The sequence below is a fragment of the Calonectris borealis genome, chromosome 5, assembly GCF_964195595.1.
Source record: "Calonectris borealis chromosome 5, bCalBor7.hap1.2, whole genome shotgun sequence".
NCBI classification, from domain to species: domain Eukaryota; kingdom Metazoa; phylum Chordata; class Aves; order Procellariiformes; family Procellariidae; genus Calonectris; species Calonectris borealis.
This window is the reverse complement of record NC_134316.1, coordinates 14,929,003-14,950,399: the sequence shown is the minus strand read 5'-3', so window position 1 is coordinate 14,950,399 and position 21,397 is coordinate 14,929,003. Positions and strand designations below refer to the sequence as shown.

Genomic DNA, 21,397 nt, shown 5'->3' with positions numbered 1-21,397 from the left:
GGAGGGGGCTGGCTGCCTAACGCGCGACACGCTCGGTCTGAACCCCTCTCTGGGTCCGGCTGAGGCTGGCGGGCTCGCACCGGGTGGGGGAAGAGCAAGAAGAGACCTGGGGGACCCGCGAACCCGGGCTGGGGGCCTGTGGCGGGGCATGGAGAGGGGTGAAGCAGTGGGGAGTGGCTGGCCCTGGCGTGGAGCAGAGCCGGAGGCAGCGGACGTCGCCACCGGCACTTGCTCGGGGACCGAATCAAAAGGGGGATTATTGTTTTATGGCTGTGTTAATGCATTGAGCCGACACAAAACTGGGCAGGCTTTCTGCCGAGCCACCGCTGAAGCCGGCTCCACACACCAGCCCGGACAAAGTGCAATGACTTAGAGCTCAAATGGCTTCAGCGAGGTGCCAGGAGCCGAGCTCCCAGAAGGAAGCATTGGCGGCCGCTGTGCTGCCTTCCCGCTTGAGCTGTGGCCAGCTGTGCATTTTGCATGCCCCGATTATGCAGGCTGCTTTCCTACCGAGCCTGCAAAGAAGGGAGCAACCTTTTTCCTGGTATAGCTAAAGGATGATATTGTAACCTCTAACCGTATTATTTATTTTTAACCCCTCTAGGAATCACCTGCCATTTAAAAGCTGTATTTAAGAGTTTTCTCCTGCTCCGCTGGAAACGCTCGCTCCTCCTGGCACTAGTCCAAACTGAGCTCCACGGCTTTGAAAAACTAAGATGCAAGTCTTAAATATCGATATACACCTGCACAAATACAGATACACACAAACATACACACACACACACGCAGAATGAGGTAGGACCTGCATTTTTCACTGGTGCAAATTAGCAGAGTTTAAAGGGAAGTTGAGCGAACTGCACCGCTTTACATCCACCGAGAATGCCACCCCCTTTATTTAAAACTATGGCTGCCACTTAATTATTAAATAAAGGGTAGCTACTAATCAAGGGCAGTTTCTAAATGAAGATATGTGGTAGAGTGGTCGCCATTAAAAGGCTGGCATTTGCCAACAGTTACCACAGTGGCAGATCAGAAACCACAGTTTCCCCCTGTATTGAGATCAGGAAATAGGTGTGTTAATTGTGGGGTAACTCCGGGCAAATGCTCTCTGTTTTTTAATGGTGGCAATTCTGTCTGTGCATGTGTGTCTGCCTTGCAGATACATGCAAACACTGTGGCAACAAGCAGGAATATTTATCTGTGCTCCCTCCAACCCAAGAAAAGCAACATTTTCTAAGGGAGCATCTCCACCTCAAAAGTCCTGATTCAGAAACTAGGCCTGCACGTTGATCTGACAGCTACACATGTGCGGCAAACGGGGATACTTCATCCTTGGCACAGCATCCAGCGCTCCAGCCTGCAAGGACTGCATTTGATTTTGTCGTTTATCTTAAATGGCTAAGAGACCACCAGTGCAAAACATTTGTGTGAAGCTTTTGCCAAAACCACAAGTGAAGAGTCTAAATTCCCTGTGTAAATACTTGAGCTTCAAGCATTAAGGATAAAATTTGTGCTCTTTTGTGAGGACTAGTTTTAAATAGAAGCCATCTCTGTGGCTTGTGGGACAAGGAAGGATTTTTTATTTTGGGGGCTCAGTTGCTTTTGCAACTGATTGATCTCCCTGGAAGTACTACACAAGCAGGTAACGATAACTACTATCCAGATCGTACCTACGTTGCATTTTGGGCATGACTGTGCATTAGGCATGTGGAAACTGATGTCAGACATGGATTTCTATGTGTGTATGAATCACTCTACTGCCACTGTAGCATATATGAATAACAAGTTTGTTTTTTTCATGGAACAAGCAAAAAGTAACAAAGATTTCCTCCAATGACTTAAGAATTGTATCTTATATTCCTGATATTATAAAAATAACTAGGCTAGCATAGGCTATGTTGAGCCGCTTGGGCACTCGTCCTTGCTGGGAAAGTTGTGAGCTTGAAATCAGGATTTAGAGTAGGGCCACAGGGCAGCTACATCTCAGGTTACACCTAGACATGTCCATGGCCCCACCATGACTAAGGGCACAGGTCCTGCAGTCACTTGGGCCTCTGCACATCTTGGTGTCATACTACAGGTTTTGAAGGAGCTCGTCACACAGAGGAACTGTATGAAGCCCACCAAGTGCCCCTGTCAACGACAACTGCATGGGGTTTTAATGGGAGGTGCATGGGTCCTAGCACGCAACACTACCCTGAGACCAACAGCCTCTCTTCTAGTCCTGGTGGGTCCCATCTTTCCATTGGCAATGATTCTGATACAATCTGCACAGCCCTGAGGCATCTGAAAAGACGCTAAGAGCTCACCAAGTGGGTATAGGGAGGCCTTATCCAATACATCTCCTCTAGTGTGGAAAGGAAATTAGGAGGTTTCTCATCATCTGGGCAAAGGGATCCTGTAAGAGCTTTCCAACAGAGGTACTGGGGGCAAGCCAGCAATCCACTTTAACAAGGTGCCTAACAAATTTACGGGAAAGACTATATGAACCAGTTGCCAGTGAAGGGATGGAACTGAGCGTGTCACTTAGAAGGTCTTTTTCTGTCCTTTGATATATATATAAGGAAATCTAAAAAGTGCTAAACTAGTGTCAGAAAGGAAAGGGTTGGTGAGGGAGAAGAAGAATGGACAAAGAGAGACTCTGGCACATCCTCAGGGAGTCCCACCACCACTCCCAAGTCCAGCGCTGAGACAAAGATCGTGGGGCTGACAGACCAGGAGGCTGAGTCTGTTCCTACAAGCAAAGTCAAAACAGATGATTCCTCCTCCTCTTTGCTACCACTTTAGGTTTGCTTCTTTGTCACAAATCAGGACAGTCCTATAGAATCAGATCAAGTGGCAAATAATGAAGAGGGAAATCGTATCCTGGCCTCGAGGAAAGGCATGGAGAAAAGGTGTGCTCCACCGTTAGGTACGTGATACCTCTTCATAGCTATAGAAAGAATAACCGTGGTGATCAGAAATGCTCAGCTTGTGTTTTACCTCTCCAGCTCTTCTTCTGTGGCATTTTTCCCCATAAAGACTCTATTTAAAGCTGAAAATTTAGACGGGAGCTCTACAGTTCTTCAACTTAACTGCTACAGGTAATGAACAAACACAAAAGGAACGGATAAAAAGATAAACAGATATAGGTAGATAGACAGACGGTATCCTAAGGTGGTGCTGAGAGTTTTCTGCTCAACCCACACAGCACCAGGCAAGGGAGGGGAGCTAGTCTCTGGAATTCTACGGCCGATCGACCACATCATGTTGCACACAGGTTTCAAAAAGAAAACACTCCTGCTGCCACAAATGGCACAGCCACAACTGGCACTAAGGGAAAGCAGACCACAAGAACTGCGCTGCAATTTTAAAAAATCCAATCTGACTGGGGTGAGCGGGCACACACATGCAGCTCTGTGTCGCTCGGACATCACTGACACGATGTGTGAGGCTCGATTTTCCTCTTGGGTCAGTACTGGGAAATCACTCACCTGCACTGCAGATCTCAGTTATATATTCTGCATTTATTCTGCACGGATGCGAAGGGAAGTTTTGCACGTAGCATGAGTGTGAAACATGCACAGGGGCTGTCACCATGTAAATAAAAGATCTGCATTGCTCATAGTAAAGGAGGATTTTGTCCTCATGCTTTAAACAGGCTCAGCATATACTCAGTGCCTGTACATGGCAGTAGCTCACAGGTTATGTTGATTCTCAGGCACCGCTAAAAGTAATTTTTTTGCTCTCTGCTATTTTTAAACTTGCAAAGAAGAAAATAAGGTAAATTGGACATGACCCCAGAAGATGGAAATGCGCGTAAGAGCCTAGATGAACATGACAAAAGCCACAATCAAGGCATAAATTGCATCCTTTTGTTGTCCCTCTCCGTAAGCCTAGGCATGACTGGCCATATGATATGGTATATGTAAAAAACACTACGCTCCTCTGGCACATCTGCAGAAAAGTCCCTGAGCAAAGCACAAAGACGGAGCCGCAAGCAGCATTCACAATGTCCCACCTCAGTGTGGTTCAGACCAGGGGACCCGATCTTAATTTAAGAGATCTTGCTTTACGTCTCGTGTCACGTGTAAATGCAGCCACACATAGCTGTGTAGCTGGTGCATCCCTCGTGTGTCCCCCTTGTGTGCTTGCCTGGGTGGGTGCCTGGGTGTGTATCTGTGCACAGGCAGACAGGTAGATGCATAGGTAGACGTGTAAGCGACTTAACAGGGCACGAATCAAGTTTTTCTGCGTGTGTCTGTTCCTGTCTGGTGATGGAAAATCAATCAATAGCTGGTTAGAGACTAAAGCTCAGTTCCATTATTAAAAAACTCTCTTTCAATAAAAAGAAAAACATCTGTTCAAACAGCGTACGGCTACAAATTCAGAGTGCAGGCTGTAGCCTCCTCCCTGCCCTGTGCCCGTCATGTTCAGAGAGAGCACTGCAGATGTTTTGAGATGGGTTTTACATGTACCATTGCGGCAGCCTTGAACAGACACATCCAAAAGTGAAAGACAGATCTATTCACTAATCTTTCCAACAGATTTTTTCCAAGCTTTTCCTAAAACAAGTTGTCTCATCTGTATTACACCCTCTTATACGGACTGTTCCCATCCGATATTATTATGTTTCTACCAGGTCTTTTTACACAGACACCAACAAGGTTGACGAAGCAAACGTGCACAAGCACACATATGTTCACGCACAGAGTGTACAGAGACACAGAGGCACAAACATTTCCAACAGCAACTAGCAGAGCAATGCATGCACACCCTGCAAGTGGCGGACACACGCAGCATCCCCCAGGAACGGCAGAAGGACTCAGCGGTATAGGCAGACATACTATTATACACACTCAGGCACGGCGTCCGGCGCTCAGCCAGAGACACCTGCACACCAGCCTTTACCTCTTCCCACAGCACACACACAGCGGTTTTGGAGCAGTTCCCCTGCACCGACTTCTGATGCTAAGACTAAAACTTTGCTCGAGCTGGAAATGGGAAGGCTGTACTGGGGAAAGAAGAAGGAGGGCAGGGAAAGGATTTCTTGTTATATTTTGCTTAGGGATTTTTTTTTTGGCAGACAAGGATTCCCTTTGAATTGATACATTTCTTTCTCCCAAGAATTTCGAATGATAATGCATAAATGAGTCGTAGATCAAGAACAGCGACGTGGTGAGCAAGAAGGAGAAAGAGTGTGAGAGAGGGGCACTGGCACAGAAATTTGACAGTACCCCAACTCCCCCCCTTCCTCCCCCCATGCCAAGACATTAATTCTCACAAGTCGGAGAAAATTACTATGCATGAATGCAAAAAGCATGATCAGGAGTAATTAACATGGCTTCATATGCAAATTTTATTAATGCAGAAGTACAAAGTCATTATGCAAATGAAACTTACGTCAACTCTCTTGACAAATATTCATCTCTAAAGCTCAAGTTTCTCCCTTCTAATTTTTTTTTTTTTTAATTTTTTTGGTGTAAAACCAAAAAAAAAAAAAAGTGACGAGGACTGTTTGACAAGTTTGCAAAGTTGTTTTTCAACCGGAGAAATTTATTCTTGCATTGTTGATATATTTTTTTTTGTTGTTGTTGGCAGGTACACGACAGCTCATGGAGGAGAGCGGGAGGATGGGGGACGCGGGCTACCAGCAGCAGGCAGCCAATCAAAACGCCAGCGGCTGTAATGAGCGCGATTGATGACTGTTTGGCTTTACTGCAGGGTAATGAACTAGAATCCAGTCTGAGGAGGAAAAAAATATGAATATTCATGAAGCTGTGCTCCTGCCTTTGATGATTAAAGAAATTTTTAATATTCAAATAAGCGCTTGCCAAGTGATTAACAAAGAACAAGCACGCAGGAATATGGAAATGGAGCTGTGGAAGATTTGGGAGTCACAGTCTGTGCAGAAAAGACAGCACAAAATTTCATAAACAAGATAGGCAGATAACCCAATTCAAATCTGAGCAAATAAAGGGGGAAAAAATCCCGTTCTTTTTGATCAGTTTGGATATTGTATCAGTCACTTTGTTTTAGAGTGCGAAAGAGAATAAAAGCAACCGATGCAAGAAGATGGGGGAAAAATCCAAACCCTGAGAAACCCAACCCAGCAATTACAAAATAAGAATCCTGGGCGAGAAACTGATAGGAAAATGATGGCTAAGTCCACCGTCTGCTGTGGGCTATTGCTTTTCAAAAGCAGGAGCCTGCCTGATGCTGAGAGCCTACCAGCTACTGAGAACCGCCAACTTGTTGTATACGACAGGCAGGAGTCGAAAGTATCCCAAAATAACCAAGGCCGGTCCCTGCCGTTAAATCCCTTTCCTCAGCTAGAGGATGCACCATGGGGCTTGATCGCTGTCTGGGAGAGGAGGGAGCGCGTGCAACAGAAAGAAGAAATATTATTGCCAGGGGAAAAAAAGCAAAAAAAAAGTGCAAAAGGAGGGTGCAAGGAGGTCTCAGCTGCCCACCCTGGTAATCAGTTGGTAAGAAATGTGTTTTCAGTGTCTGAGCCAGAAAGGTCCTCCACTCCCCATAGGTTTCTGAACAAGGATATAAAAATCCAGCCACATTACAAAATGTCTGGTAAGTTCAGGCTCTCACACTTTAATAGCTTCACTAAGGATTCACACTGAAGCACATAATAACAATATTAGCTGCTAAAATGACTTTGCAGTTAAAATACATCTAATTAGCAGCCAGCAACATCCTTTTTTTTTTTGTCTTTTTTGGAAAAACAGTTAACTTCAGGGCTACCTTATACCAGGATGAAATGTGGTTGAGCCAGAGTAAGGATGTCTTCAAATTCTTAGGGAATTGGAAATCCGACTCACTTTCTTTGTTATTAGATCCTGAGGTTTCACAGGCCTGTTTGGCTTTTCTGCAGATCTTTAAAACCTCTGGTTAATTATTTCCTATTTTAAAATCTAAAGAAAGCATAGTCTGGGTACCATTTGTAATTAGCTGGTGTCTTCAGAATGTAACATTTCAACTCTACTTTAAAAAAAAAAAACAACCAAAACAGCCTGAGGACAATGCCACAAAATGCACAAAACAGCCATGACCAGAACCTTCAGAGCTGCTGTGAAAACACATCATGTAGCTAATGGGATTTTTCCCCCCATATTTGCTCCATTTTTGGAGATGCAAAACACCCACTCTTGATGTACCACAGGAAAGAAAAGAAAAAAAAAAAAAGAAGGGAAAGAGGAAAAAAAAAAGGAAACACCTAAACGTAAGTAAAGATTAAGGTTAAACACCATGCAGGGGTATTGCTGGGAGTCTTTCCTCTGAATAATGCCAAGACCTTTCGAAGATGCCTGTTGTCTCTAGGTGTGTGTGGGCGGGTGAAGTGTGGTATTACATAACATACACGCGGCAGCGGCTGTGCACAACCGTACTGGCTAAAACGCTTGACTGTGAAACTCAGCTCTCCATTTCCTGGGCTGTTTGTAGCTCCTGTCAGACCCCTGAACACCGTAAATGTCACCCTTTCTATGAGATTCCTTGGCTTTATTTTAATCAATGCATTTTCTTTTTTCATGCCAGAGAAGCAACTACCAACTCATACAGTTGGTTGCTTTGAAGCCCTTCTTAAATATCAGTTGGGTTCCACCATATAAATGTGAATACTTAATATTTATGCCACATTTTCTTCCTTTCTTTAAAAGCACCCTATTTACATATTTCTGGAGAATAATGATACTTCAGCAAGGCAGGTGAACACACATTTCAGCATATGGAGTCAATGGGAAAAAGTATTAAGAGTCAATATTGTAAAAATAGCCCCTAAATTTAAGTGGCTTGAATTGAGCGTGCAGCTGTGATTGCCTGTCAGTAGTTAGATGCTGTAATAATAATACTACTAATAACAACAACAACAATAATAACAATAATAATAATAATACGCCTTTCATTTCTCTAGTGCCTTCCACGCAAAGATCTGGAAGCACTTTACAAAGATAAATAAACTGAGCTTGGAACACCCCGTGTGGTTAATAAATATCCTAATATATCTAAATATCCTGTTTTGAGCATGCAACTCTTCTCACTGCATAAAAATCCACATTTTAGGTCGTCCACATATTTGTGCATCGCATTTTGGAGGCTCAGACATCGAGGGCAGGCTGTAGGGATTCTTACTTACCTAAGAGACCATGTGGATTCCCAGAAGTAGCCCTCACTATGCCTGCAACATTGCTTATGCAGTGCCAAAACCTGTCTTTTAGGAAATGGGGGTGTGGGTTGTCACTGGACCCACTCAGGGGTCAGGGGCATCCAGGTGCTGCATGGCAGCATCGGCAGCATCCCTACAGGCTCCTGCAGGACCACCATCCCCCCTCCCACCTGATGCTCATCCAAACCTGCTCCCGGCCCCTTGTCTGTGCTTTGAACACGAAGCTAAGCAAAAAAATGAAATATCTTGGCTCACCCCAATTAAACACACAAGAAAAAGGACTCTCGCCCCCCCCAAGGCTGCATTCATTGCTGCCTTCCGCCATGCCCTCTGCCCGCCCTACCGACGCAAGGCTTTGCCCCAGAAGGACTGTATCCCTCTGCTATGAGAGCAACCAGGAGTGAGAGCAGGGGAAACGAGGGCAGGATTGGGCCTAAAACATCATAAGGCATAAGTAAATACAAGCGTTTCGACAGATGTGATATAAATATAACATAGGAACCCAGGGCGTTTTCTCATCTCAGAAGGGTGGTCTTGCAGACAGGGCTCTGGGATGGGAAGGGGGCTGGGGCGCACACCCCAGGGCACGAGCCACCCAGGCTACAGCATGTCCCCTCCCAGAGCTCGGCTTTCCCATTCCCACCCTCTGCCTGTCTGGTCTGTTCAGCCCCGAAACGCTTCCAAGCAGAGCCCGGCTCTCGCTCCGGGGGTGCAGAGTGCCTAACACAATGGTGCCCTGATCTGAGCTGCAATGTCCAGAAGCTACCGCAATAAACTAACAAATAACAATAATCACCCTGATTTGTGGAGTTTGTTTTCCAAAAGGCATACAGGGTTGACAATAAACAGTTCATCAATTCTCCCAAGTTTGTTCCCCAACTCTTGTAATTAAGTCCTGGGGAGTTTCAATGCTTGTAAAAATCCTTGTGGGGATTAAAATTTTTAGTCCTGATTATACCGTGAATATTTCTATATACCAGCAAATATTCCTGATGTAATTGAAACATATAACCACCCCAATAGACGATCACAGCAATTTAACAGGCCCTGGAACTAATAAAGGAACTCAGTGGATGGAAAGAACTGTTTCCAAAGGACAAAATAATATATACAGGCAGCTAGAGAGAGAAATACCACTACAAATAATCTGAGGGCTTGACCACAAGAGCATGGTCAAGAGGTTAAAATGAAGGAAGTGAAGTGGCCAGAGAAGAGCCCCAGATGGGCAGGAGTCAGTAACAGCGGTGGACTTCTCTGCCTTGGCCATTCGGCTCTGAGCCCTGCTTACACCTGCAGAGGCTGCGCTGCACACACGTATCCTCCAGCAGAACATGGCCTCTGGAAAAGACAACAGCAGGATCTGCTGCTCAGGTAAGTATCTCTTTCCTTGCTCCAAACTTTGCCTTCTACTAGTATTTTTGAATTTTTTCCCTATCCCACACTAAAATTAAAAAATCACTGGTGGAATTAGGCAGGATGGGGCTTCAGCAGCTCTTCAGCTGTGTGGTAGCAAAAACAATTCCTGGAAGTGGAGGGAACTTGGGGAAAGAGAGGCAGATGAAATCATTCTGCCCCTCTGTGCCTCAGTCTCCCCATCTGTGAAAATCAGCTAATGACATCCACCTGATTTAGTTAAATGTCCTGGAAACTAAGACGACTGTAACAGCAATATATTAAGCAGCAGCACTGTTAACTGCTTCACTGCTGGAAATGCGAAGGAGGACGATTAGGTGATGCCGATGTGCCTGCAAAGCACAGATGGACAAACTTAATATACAGACACAGCTTTGGGAGAGAACCACAGCTCCTGGCTCACCCCTTGCCAAAAGCAATGTAAGTGTAGGCACTTTATAAGTGCTGAATTTCAATGTGAAAAATAGTCTACCTGCCTAGTGTGAATGCATACATTACACTTCAAGTAATATAACAGTGTTTGGGGGCGTCCCATTAACGTGCACGTTTATAATTTGCAAATTTTCCCTTGTGCACGGAGCACGTTCACACTCAGCAGAGCATTTCACTAACACCAAGCAAAGTTAAGCAAGCAAAGCAGGGCAAGCGATCGGGGGGGGGGGGGGGGGGGGGGGGGGAAGCAACAGAGATTTTTAAAATGAGGATTCCCTTTGAGTTTTGGATCTCTCAGGGGAAAAAAATCCAGCTGCGTGTGTACAAGTGGACCCAAGTCTGATAACTGAATCTGTCAAATTAAATGAGCAATCAACTGGAGATGGTAAAACAATCCAGCAAAAGAGGGGAACCCTGAGGATCTAAAGCTTCAGTCCTCAATTTACTGGACACCAGCACAACTGAGTAAATAATGCTCTCTGAATGGAAAAGAGGCTAGAAAATTAACTAGCTTTTAAATAATGAAAGAAAGCAGACAATAAACCAGCAACCAGGAATCTAGTTCAGACTATAATATAAATTAAAAAAAGAGAAATAATAAACCGACGTTTCATTTGCACAAGGAAGCATGTTGCGAACCTGCACCCAATCCTGCTGCTAAATAGCACAATGAAAAGTTTCACCCAAACACTCGCATCCACGCAGAATTTGGCCAGTCGCAAGTGCTAATTAGACAGGATAACTGAACCCTACACCAGGACAGGGAAAACACAAGTACAGTATAAAAAAAACCCTTACTCCTTTCAGTATGACACAAAACTAAGAGCAAAGCCAACTACAAGAAGCCAAGAACCATTCTGCGTACAGGACATTTTTTCTGAGGTATTTTTTTCCTGGACCAGATTTCCCCGTAACTCCCAGTTCACCCACTTATTTGTACAGAATAGCATCTTTCTTGATAAGATAAAAGTATAAGACACAAAAAGGCTTTTTATTATCAGGTCTGCTTGAAATGGGAGCTGAAGTTGATCACCCAGGAAAGTATATTCAAAAAAAAAAAAAAAAAAAGAGAGCAAAACAGAGATACTGTACAAACCGAGATGAAACAAAATAATTCCTTCAAACATATATGGTCAGGATGAGGAAGTGATATTAAATTCGTACCTATCACCCCAGTAAAATAAAGGCTAGTGGGTTTTTGTTTTGTTTCTGATGAAAATGTCAATATACTCAAACGGCAGCTTATTGCTGTATATCACAGTCTAACCAAATCTTGCTATAACCTCTTGCATTACAAGCAAAATCTCTAAAATGTCACCAACTAAAAAACTGAACTAGCCTGTAATTAGTTTCAACAAAATAGTCCTTTTAACCCTAATTTTCTAGATGTAGATGCCATTTCCAAAGAAAGTGTTATGAACCTTCCTTAAGGACAAGAGGAATCAAATTGTAAAATCAGAAGCAGCGATCTAGTAGTTCTTCCTCTAAGCAAGCCTTTTATTTCCCTGTAATAAATTCAAATCCAGTCTTCAGTCTCTTAAATAGGTGATCAGAGAAAATATGCATGCACACCTAAACCGCTACAACAAACCTTATTTTTTAAATAACACTTCAATCACTAATATAATAAGGACTGTTATAACACGTTAGCACTGGTATCATTATTCCTTATGATTCAATATTCTAATGACTGGCTGTAACAGAGGTTTATGTTCTGTCGAGGTTTATACCACTATTTAATGTAATTAAGCAAACTGGCAGCCAGTGCCTCTATGGAAATATAATTTCTATCGCAGAGTATTCCCACCAGAAATTCAGAGGAATCATAACATACAAACTTTGATTCTGTTTATTTTTTCCCCTGTTCTGAAACTGATCTGGCATTTCTTGGACTTAGTAAAGTGGAAGAAGGAATTAATTTGGCTTCTGTAGACATGTCATTATTGACAATACTAATAATCGATGACAAATGGGCCATCCCCGCTCCTCTCTTTCAGCAGGCATTGCAGCCCGCAACATCGCTTTGCAAAACCCCAGAGCTGGACTCTCCTCGTGCCCGGAGCCCTGTGAGTGCACCAGCAATGGGGTTTTAAGCAAGCCATTAAAGTGCTAATATTCAGCACGGGCCAGATCCCTGTTACCACTGAAAGCAGAACTAAAGCTCCTCTGGAGACAGGATAAGGCCCTTCCAGTGTAAGCAAAGAGTAAATACATGCAAAGCTCTGGTGGGAAAAAGGATCTTTTTTCTGATTTTAAAACCAAACAGGGAGAGTCCACCAGGCTCATAATCCATGTTACAGTCACATCTGGGATCACTCACATCGGGGATCACTCACATCTGGGATAACAGCAGCAAGGAGAACGGGTCCAGGCTAAAAAGTTGCCACCTGAGGTCAAAGAGGAGCACTTAATACCCAGGATTGCATCAAAACAGAGTTAGTGACCTTTTGGGCTACACTCCCCTCCACTCGACGCAGCTCTGCTGACAACAGCAGATGTGCCACATATATATATGTATACATATGCACATATAGCTGTGCATGGTTTTGTCACGTCTGCACTCACCCCACCTTGCAAAGGGAGCTCAGCCCCTTCGGCAGCTCTCACTCAAGCAAGAGGTTTACGGGGCCGCCCAAGAGCGCAGGGTCGGGAGCAGAGTTCGGCCCCAAAACCAGAGTTCAGCCGCTGCCTGCAACAGCGACTGAACCAACTTGGTTAAAATAAAGGCTTAGTTACCTCTCCCTCCCAGCTGTAAAGCTCTCTGTAGAGGGGAAAAAAAAAACAACACTGAAACAAAACCCACACCCATTTGTGGGGGGGAACGGGACAAGGAACGATAACAAGAAAGGGAAAATGTCTGGTTCCTATTATTGCTATCTCCAGCGCTTTCACCTCCACAAACAGCTTAAAGGAGGGCTTCTGGAACAGAAGTTCAACTTTCCTTAATCTGGGCTCTTAAACTGCCAGGATCTGGTTACATTTTCTCCTTCTCCAGGTTTTAATACTTTTATTTTACGTTCTAATATAGGGGGGAGGAAGGGGGAGAATCTCAGTGTCACTGTAAGAAAGAAGTCACCGGGTTTTGCGATCCAGCAGCTTCCTTGGCAGAGGGAACTGCTGGTTGGCATAATCCACTCGTTTGACAAAACTACTATTTCTGGGCACGGGCTCAAAAACAGGTAGGAAGCAAATGCTGAGAAATAAGGAAGTAAAAACAGCCAACAGATTTTTCACTACCAAGAACGCCAAGAGTAAACATGATTTATTTAGCTGTGTTTAACATGTCTCTTCTGCACTAGACTGCAGAAATCTGCTTGCATTTAGAGCAGGAGGAGGAGGAGGCGGGGGGGAGGGGATGAAAAGGGAATCCATTACGGCGCTTCACTGGTACTTTCTGAATTGTTCAGTCACACAGTTTTATTGAGTACAAGTATTTTCTAGCCCAAAATATATTCATGTGTCAGAAGAAAGCAGCACTAATCTGCTGTTAATTAACAAGCTGCTGCTAACAAAAGATGAAGGATCCAATTCATACAAACAATATTTACGTGGGTGTCGCATGATTTTGTCACAGATCTTTTCTTTTCTTCCTCCCTCCCTTTTCCCCCTGCCTCCTCCTCTTCTTCAGCACCCAGTTGCGAGGATGCAGCGCAGAGGAGTCCCAGCTCCTCTTGGGACCGACACCCATGATGGAGGTGAGGGCACCCATCCTCATCCCAACACAGCCAAACTCAGACAGGATCTCGCCTGAGGCACCCGGCTCCGGGGCTCCCATCTCCCTGCGTGGAGAAGGGCCCTATCACATGCTCACAAGTGAAATTTCCTCAGATTCTTATTCAATTACGAGGCAGAAGCCATCTTCTGGCACCATGCCCGCGGCAGCAACACTGCCGAGGCTCCGGGAAGTGGCACGAAGCCTCCCATCCTCCATCCATCCTCACCGGCGGTGCGCGGGCTGCGAGAGGGGACAGGCGAGATCGCCACCCTCCCCGGTGCCCCGCCTGCGATTTCACATTTGTTCAATCCAACCATTTTGCCAAGGACTTTGGGGAGGGGGGGAACTTGCCAACAGCACGGAGACCTAGAGGGATTTGGGCTTGTTCAAAATTATCAGTGCACGCACAAAAGGGTAGGGCTGTGAGCAGTGAACCAGAGGGCAGGCTCTCCCGGCGACAGCCCCGCTGCCGTCACCCGCTCCCTGCTGTCATTTTGGACGGTAGCACTTGCGGCCTCATCCAGAGGGGTGCTGAGCACAGCAGGCTGCCCCAAGCCCCCGCTGGACGCAGCCAGGCACGTTGGAAAAGCATGCCATTCACATCTTTTCTGCCTCATCTGAGAAATGAGAGTGCCTATCTGCATATCTCCTGTGGGCGGTTTAAAGCTGGCGCTGGCAAAGAGAGGGGAGGGTTAAAACCAACAGCAACGAGCACTAAAAATTCCTGGACTTGCTCAGTCCCACAAAGGTGGGATTGCAGGATTGGAGAAAGGGCTGATGGTCTCCTGTGCTTTACCCATCAAACCACGCAGACCTGCCCTAGAGAAGGGTTACGGGGGACAGGGTTTAGGCTCTGCTCAGCACTGCCATCACACAGCCAGGGCTGGGAGAAGCGTAGGGACAGGACGGTGGGAAACAGAAGTATTCAAGTGTAATTTTGGAATTGCCAAGGTTCTTCCGTGATGGCACGCTGGGGTGGTATTTCTGCTAGCGCAGTGCTCTGCACACCCCAGTCAGTGTCTCGCCCCGAAGGCCACAGTTTCCTTGGTAAGAAACAAACTCTGCTGGAGCATACACACATCTGCCCCTCCAGGTTTTGTCTCTGTACCCTTACGCTGTTCCCCAAAGCATGGGTTTTCTGCTGCAAAAGTCACAGCCACCCGCTCAGCACACCCCCTGGGCACCCTCGCCAGCAGCCAGCCCCACTTGCTGGCCGCAGCTCTCCCCTGCCGCGGGCTCCTCGCCGCAGGACCTGCTCTGGGCTCTGCCCTGGCAGGAGCCTCCAACAGGGACCAGCCCTGAATGCAAACTCGCACTGACTCTTCCCCACATCTTCCCCTCTTTGTGCACGTCCAGAGTCACCTTTGCCACTTCTAGACCAGGGTTTTAACAAAGCCCTGGCCTGGGCTTCTTCAAAGACCTATTTTTTAAATGTTTTTTTTTTGTTAAAAGTGATATTTGAAACACTGACATTTACCATTTGAAAAGCAAAGCGAACACATTTAAACAAGCGTCTTAAAAGAGCTAATGAAAGAGAAACAGATCCATCTGTATTGCATTCCCCACCCACTATCACTCTAAAAAATAAACCTTTCCAGACAGCAGGGAAGTCTCCCAACAGTGAAGACAACAGGAGTTCCCAAGCTTCCCGCGGACGGAGTGAGGACAACCCACCCGCCGGTGTACCACCCCACCTAGGTAACGCCTGCTGCAAGCTGCCGGTCGCCTGGCACAAACCCTAGCCTGAGCATCAGCAAGGCTCCAGCATCAATGGAGACCTCATCAATCCAGTTCATCAGTCCTTCCGACACAAGCAGGTGCCTTTGCTAGGGATCTCTGAGACACCACTGCATCCATAAGCTCCCCCTACTTAAATATTTCTAATGAACATTAATTGTCAGATAGGGAGCATTGAGGATTGAGAGCGTTTCTCCTCATACCCAGAGCAGACATGGTAAGGATGAGGCCAGGCCAAGACAATGCACTGTCAAAAGTGCCCTGACCTGAGGGATGGGTGCTTATGGTGGCCAGCAAAGACATCCTTCGCTCCTGTGTACTAGCGCTGCTAACAGAAAACTACCTTGTGCATATCTTTCAAGAATCAGGTATCCTCAATCAACTTCAAAATCAAAAATAAAGTGCATCATCTTAAATGATGAACTTTGCACAGTGAGGCTAGCCCCCCTCAGTGGAGTCCGAGGGGCTGGAGTGGAGGCTCAGGGTTTTTTTTAGAAGGGGTTGTAGGTTACTGTTTTAACTTCTTTCTGCAAGAAGGTCCTGTACCATAAACATTAATCAAACACTATATTCTGCCTTTTAGTCTTGAACAATTATGAGTACAGTTTTGTGATCTTTAGCCGTATTTACTGATACTCAAAGGCAGATTCTATCTTGTTAGATTGTTATAAATGGGACCCCAGGGAATCGGCACACAGGCAGAGGCAGATGTGAGATAGCCTTCTCAGAGCTCGGGTGTGCTTCAGTTTTCTACTGCTGAAATTATGAATGTTTTGGAGAAAAAAAACAACTCTAGATTCCTCTGTCAGATCATTATAAAAGAGCTGTCCATAGACTAAAAAAAAAGTTCCATTTTGCTGAACTTAAGATTTTTTAAGGTTAACTGTTAAATTTCAAAGTGTGGTTTACATGTGCTGGCCACTTGTATGCACAAAAGTTTCAGAGATAGACACAGAAAGAAACACACAAATTCTATCTCGTTCTCTCTTAGTTAAATGTATAGTTTCTGCTCCAGACCTGTTTCATAATACCATAAAATAGAGGCATGTTTCCGATTTGAGAAGCTGTCACATTAAAGGTAAACTTTTAATCTGCTATAGACAAACAGCACACATTTTTATTTCCTGAGTAACAGCTCTGGAAAAATGTTTAAACAGGAATTTAAGAGCTTTGTGGTAAAGCCACATATAGGGGTCTCAGACAGCTACTGGGTTTGAGCTTCTTTTCTTTGTTGTCGTCCTTTTTTAATTCTTTAAATAACCTACTCAAAAGTAAACTTCTAGGAGCCCAGTAACCAAGATGCACGGTAAAGTGAACCTCTAGGCTTGCTTTTATTTCTAGTTAATAAAAAAGAAATGTTTAAACTGAAACGCAGGCCTGAATTCTAGCTATTCATCCCCATCTTTTTATTTTCTTGGGACTCACAATCAAATACTTTTAAGAAGTTAATTGTGTCACAATTAGTAACACATTAGTCCTCCGATATTTTTAATAGCAACCCAGGTTCTTCCCCAAGGCATTTAAAAATGGCAGGCTCGGCTATACTCTCCTTTTTTTAAAACTCCCATGCACTTTCCTCTTTAAAAACCTCCCACATGCATTTCACTTGGTCTGAAAATACCAGCACAGATCTTAATCCTGCCAACGCTTACAGACATGCTTAACTTTCTGCACATCAGTAATCCCGCTGACTGCGAGAGGACCGTTGGCGTACCTACAGCTCGGCACAGGCTAGGGATGAAATCCTGCCTTCGCTAAAGCCAATGGCAAAACCCCCATTGACGTCAATAAGGTTATGCTTTGACATCCAGTTTGTTGCAGGATTGGGACCATCCTCATTTTAAGGTACTTTCCCAAACTCTTGTTGTTTTTTTTTTTCTCCCTTTTAATTCCTGCTCTTTCTCCCCCTCACCTCCCACACTCACTCTTGTGGGGCCCCGGATTGAGACCACTTGAAAACTTCTGCCTTTCAAATCCCTCCGTGAGGGAAACCCCCTCGCTGAGACGGGAAACATCCTTTGCAGGTAAAGCTGAAAGAAACTATTTTGCCCCGCTGCGTGCATTTGAGTAACTAATTAAAACCTGGGAACGTGGGTTCCAAACAATGCCAAGAAGCAATCGTTAATATGAGCTGAAGTGAAATGGGAAGATCCAGACATTTAAAATTAGCTGTAGGAAAAAGGAAAAAAAAAAAGGAGAAAAAAAAAGTGGAGGAAAAGGATTTTTTATAATTTTACCATGAAGTCGACTTGGTGCAGTTTGGATTGCATGGGGTTAAAATGAATTTGGGAGGGGATGCTGTACAGTGAGGGGTGAAAGCGCTGCTGAAAAGCAGGGGAGGGGGAAGCAGCGGCAGCCGGCTCGGAAGCGCTGCAGTGCTGTGAAGAGCAGGCAGAAGTGAGCAAACCAGCTGAACCGCTTGCAGAATTAATCAGTAACAAAGAGGCTGGAGCTGTTGGCGGGCTTCAGCCCTTGAACCTGGACTCTGCTCTATAAATTTCAACTTGGAATGGCTCTCTACTTGTTGAAAGACAGGTTGGCTCTGGGCCAAGCCATAGGGGGAAAAAAAAAAGGCCAAAAAAAAAAATTCCTTCTTGCTCAGGAAACTTCCCTTCAGCTTCTAACTCTTTTTATGAGCTAGTAATAGGGCACTCTAGAAAACGGGAAACGAAAAGCGGGTATTGAAAGGAAAAAATGAGCCGGGAGTTGGTTTAATAAAGAAAATAAAACAAGTAGGTGCTAAATTCAAATCTGGATTTTGCCTGCATGCAAGTACATCAGCTATAATAGAAGACTTCAGAGCGCCTCGCCAATAATTCAAAGGAGACTTTTACAGTTACATTAGCTGGCTACAGGTTTAACTCTGAAAATAATAAATGTCTTAAAAGAAGAAGAGGGCTGTTTAATCCCTGTCTGCAGTCTCGTCTTGTTCTCTCCTCCCCCATCACTCCACCTTGTTTAAATGACCATTACGAAAGCAGCGTGGTATAAAAAACATGTAGAACCACCATTTATTCAGCAGCATCTCTTTCGTTTCTTATTTTTCCCCTCTTCAAACAGGGGAGTGCGAGAGAACCGACGCTCTCCTCAGCCTCTGCTCATTGAAAAGGCAGTTTCAGCACAAATACCTTGCCGCCGCGGTGCTTTCCCAGCCTGAGCAGACAAGGAGTGGGCTGGGGCAGAGTGAGGGGCTGGAGTGCGGAGGGGGGGAGCTGTCAAAGTGGGAAGAAAGAAGGCAAACATCTATTCAGAGGCCAGACGCGCTGAGCAAGGTCAGCTGCAGAGACACAGACCCTTGCAGCAGCTGTGCAATTACATCCAAAGTCTGCACAGCACCAAGAGTCCCACAACCTGCATGCAAGGGCTGGACCGGAGGATCTAGGGCAGCTGGAAGAAGGTGTATAATGATTTTAATGGCTCTTCTGAGATGCTAAAGGGTAGATGAGATGGTCTTTAGCTAGAGCAGGGGGCTGATGCTCTATATCGCTTGCAAGAATACGTGCAGATAAAATACCCTAATGAGAGAGTGGAGAGAGAAATATGGTAAGTGCCAGCCGTGATCAAAAGGTGAAATAAAATATCGAAATAAAATGCAGCCTAATCAGAGCACGGAGGACAGGGATACACAATCTCTTCACCAAAAGTGGCTGTTAAGGTAAATTAGATTAATCACTCCCACCTCCCTTCCTCCCCAAACTCCCTTGTTTTTAATGAAGGGGCTTAGTTAGTCCTGTAAGGCTGAACGCCGTCCAAGGCTGCTGGACATTTAAAGCTATATACATAACACACTCGCGACAGACACGCATCCTGTACTTCCACTTTCCAAGAAAACTGGGATCTACTACTTGGTAGGTCTTTTCCATCTGCAGCTTTTATGACCCTGCCGAGGGACCGGCGAGCAGTGTCCCCCTTTTCTCGCTCAAGAAATATGCTACCAAATGCCAGAAGAAAGAGCGAGTTTAAGAGCTGTTGGGCTTAACAGTGGTTTGTGCTGATCGCGCTCAAATCTTTCTGCAAAGGCATACATGCAAAGAGGAAAAAACAACAACCGCTAAGTAACCACTTCACATCTGCCATTAAGATTATTAAACTCCTTACAAGCAGTATCTACCCCACCTTCCCCACTACACACAAACATACACACACCCCCAAGCTCTCCAACATGGCAACTAGGAGCCAAGACGGCTCTCCTTTCCCTGCTGCAGCAACCACATTCGTTCCTGTTAAGGGGTTAACGATTCGTTTCCACTACTTCTCTCGAGAAAATCTACAATGAAAACATTGGCTCACGAAAGCGTTCTCACTGCCAGAATGCCACAGCGCGAGTGAAAAGTCCGTTTTGTTTTCATTACATCTCTGGGATTTCCGGCTTAACTCCTGAGCTTAGACACCAAATCCCTAGATACCCCACCCACCCACTTTTTCTTCTTTTTTTTTAATAACATTTCTACTGCACAGCCCACCAATTACCATTTGGAAGGTGGGAGGGAACGGGGAGAAGGAACCATGCTGAAAGGGATGCTCTCGTCAGAGCGAGCGCACACATCTCCCAAGCCGAGAGCTACCCAGTTTCTCTGGGCTTCCAGGGTTGTCCACTGAGAAACACGGTTTTATTTCTATACTTGGCCTCTCTCCTCTATTTCTCACTCTCCAGGCTCCCATCTTCCCACTCGGCCACCGAAGCCAGCGCTGAAACTCAGCCCCAAATCTATGCCCTTTGAAGTTATGTGACATGACATAGAAATCCAAGCCTTTCTTGTACAAAAAGTATGATTACTTCACAGGGGTTTTTTTCTCCAGTTATGATAGAAAAATGTTCCAATCTCCAAAAAACCCTAGAAAGGTTCAACCTTTATGTCACAGCCGATTTGGTCACTGTGTCTATAGGCAGTGCAGTTCAAACACAGGCTGAGAAAGAAAAACAATCTATGGAAAAGACATGAAGGGAGGCAGCCTCATGCTATAGCAGCACTTCTGTCCTGCTGAAGCAAAGGAACCATTTCTGTGCCTTTATGTATTTATTCACTGTCAGAGAGGAACAGCAACTTTTTCTATCTATATGGGAGCTCTTCTGTTTTATAGTACTTCGACGCAACCGGCTTTCCTTCGGCTACATCCCACTGCAAAATTCCCCTGCGAATGCACACAAACTCCTTTCTTGCCGTCAATACTCCATGGAGCACAAGCCTATTGCTATTAGTCACATCCACACAAATGCCAAAGCAGTCTATAGGATGGTTGGGCACTACTTTTACTTTGCTTCTAAGAGTTGCTCACAAAGTTGTCAAGAAAAATGAGTAATGACTGGCTGACCAGTGCCTTTTCATCATTTACCATTAGCGTTGTCTAAAAAATCTACCAATCTTTCCATGCTAATAATAATCAGAGATATACACACGGTTTCTGGTCTCCCACACATGGCCCAAGTAATTTCACAAGAGGGCTCAAATTAAGGCAAAAAAAACAGTTTGTTGGGTGACATTTTGACTGGGCTCTACCTCTGAGTAAGTCCCGAGTCCTTCCACTGAATTAAAAGAGGGTAACGGCAGTGCCAAGCAGGTGCAAACAAGTTTTGCTCTTAAAGAGTGACTCCCAATACGCATACACCCCAGAGCGAGAAGACTCTGGCCACGTGTACTGAATGACCTTCTTAAATCCCCTCTCATCAGGCTGCAAAATGGCACTTCTGTCGAAAAGGTTTTACCTAGCATTGTCACACACAAAACTGAAGATGACTATAACTAAGAGAGATTAGAGAGAGAGAAAATGACAGCAGCGAGCTCCCGTTTTGCAGTTCGGCACCCCGTGCGTTCGGGGGCAGGTCCCTGCTTCCGCCGCCCGATCGATCTGGCATGGCACCGCCGGTTTCAGGGGAGTTACCCCAGGTGAAGCCAGGGTGGAGTGGGGCAAGCCGGACCCCCCGCCGCTCCTCCAGCACTGGC

The 21,397-nt window shown here is 45.3% G+C and overlaps 1 protein-coding gene across 5 annotated transcripts in view; it reads right to left on the bottom strand.

Annotated features, from left to right (window-relative positions):
• The window catches only part of BCL11B (BCL11 transcription factor B), a 96,059-nt gene that overhangs the window by 53,504 nt on the left and 21,158 nt on the right, over nucleotides 1-21,397 (bottom strand). The window lies entirely within an intron of this gene.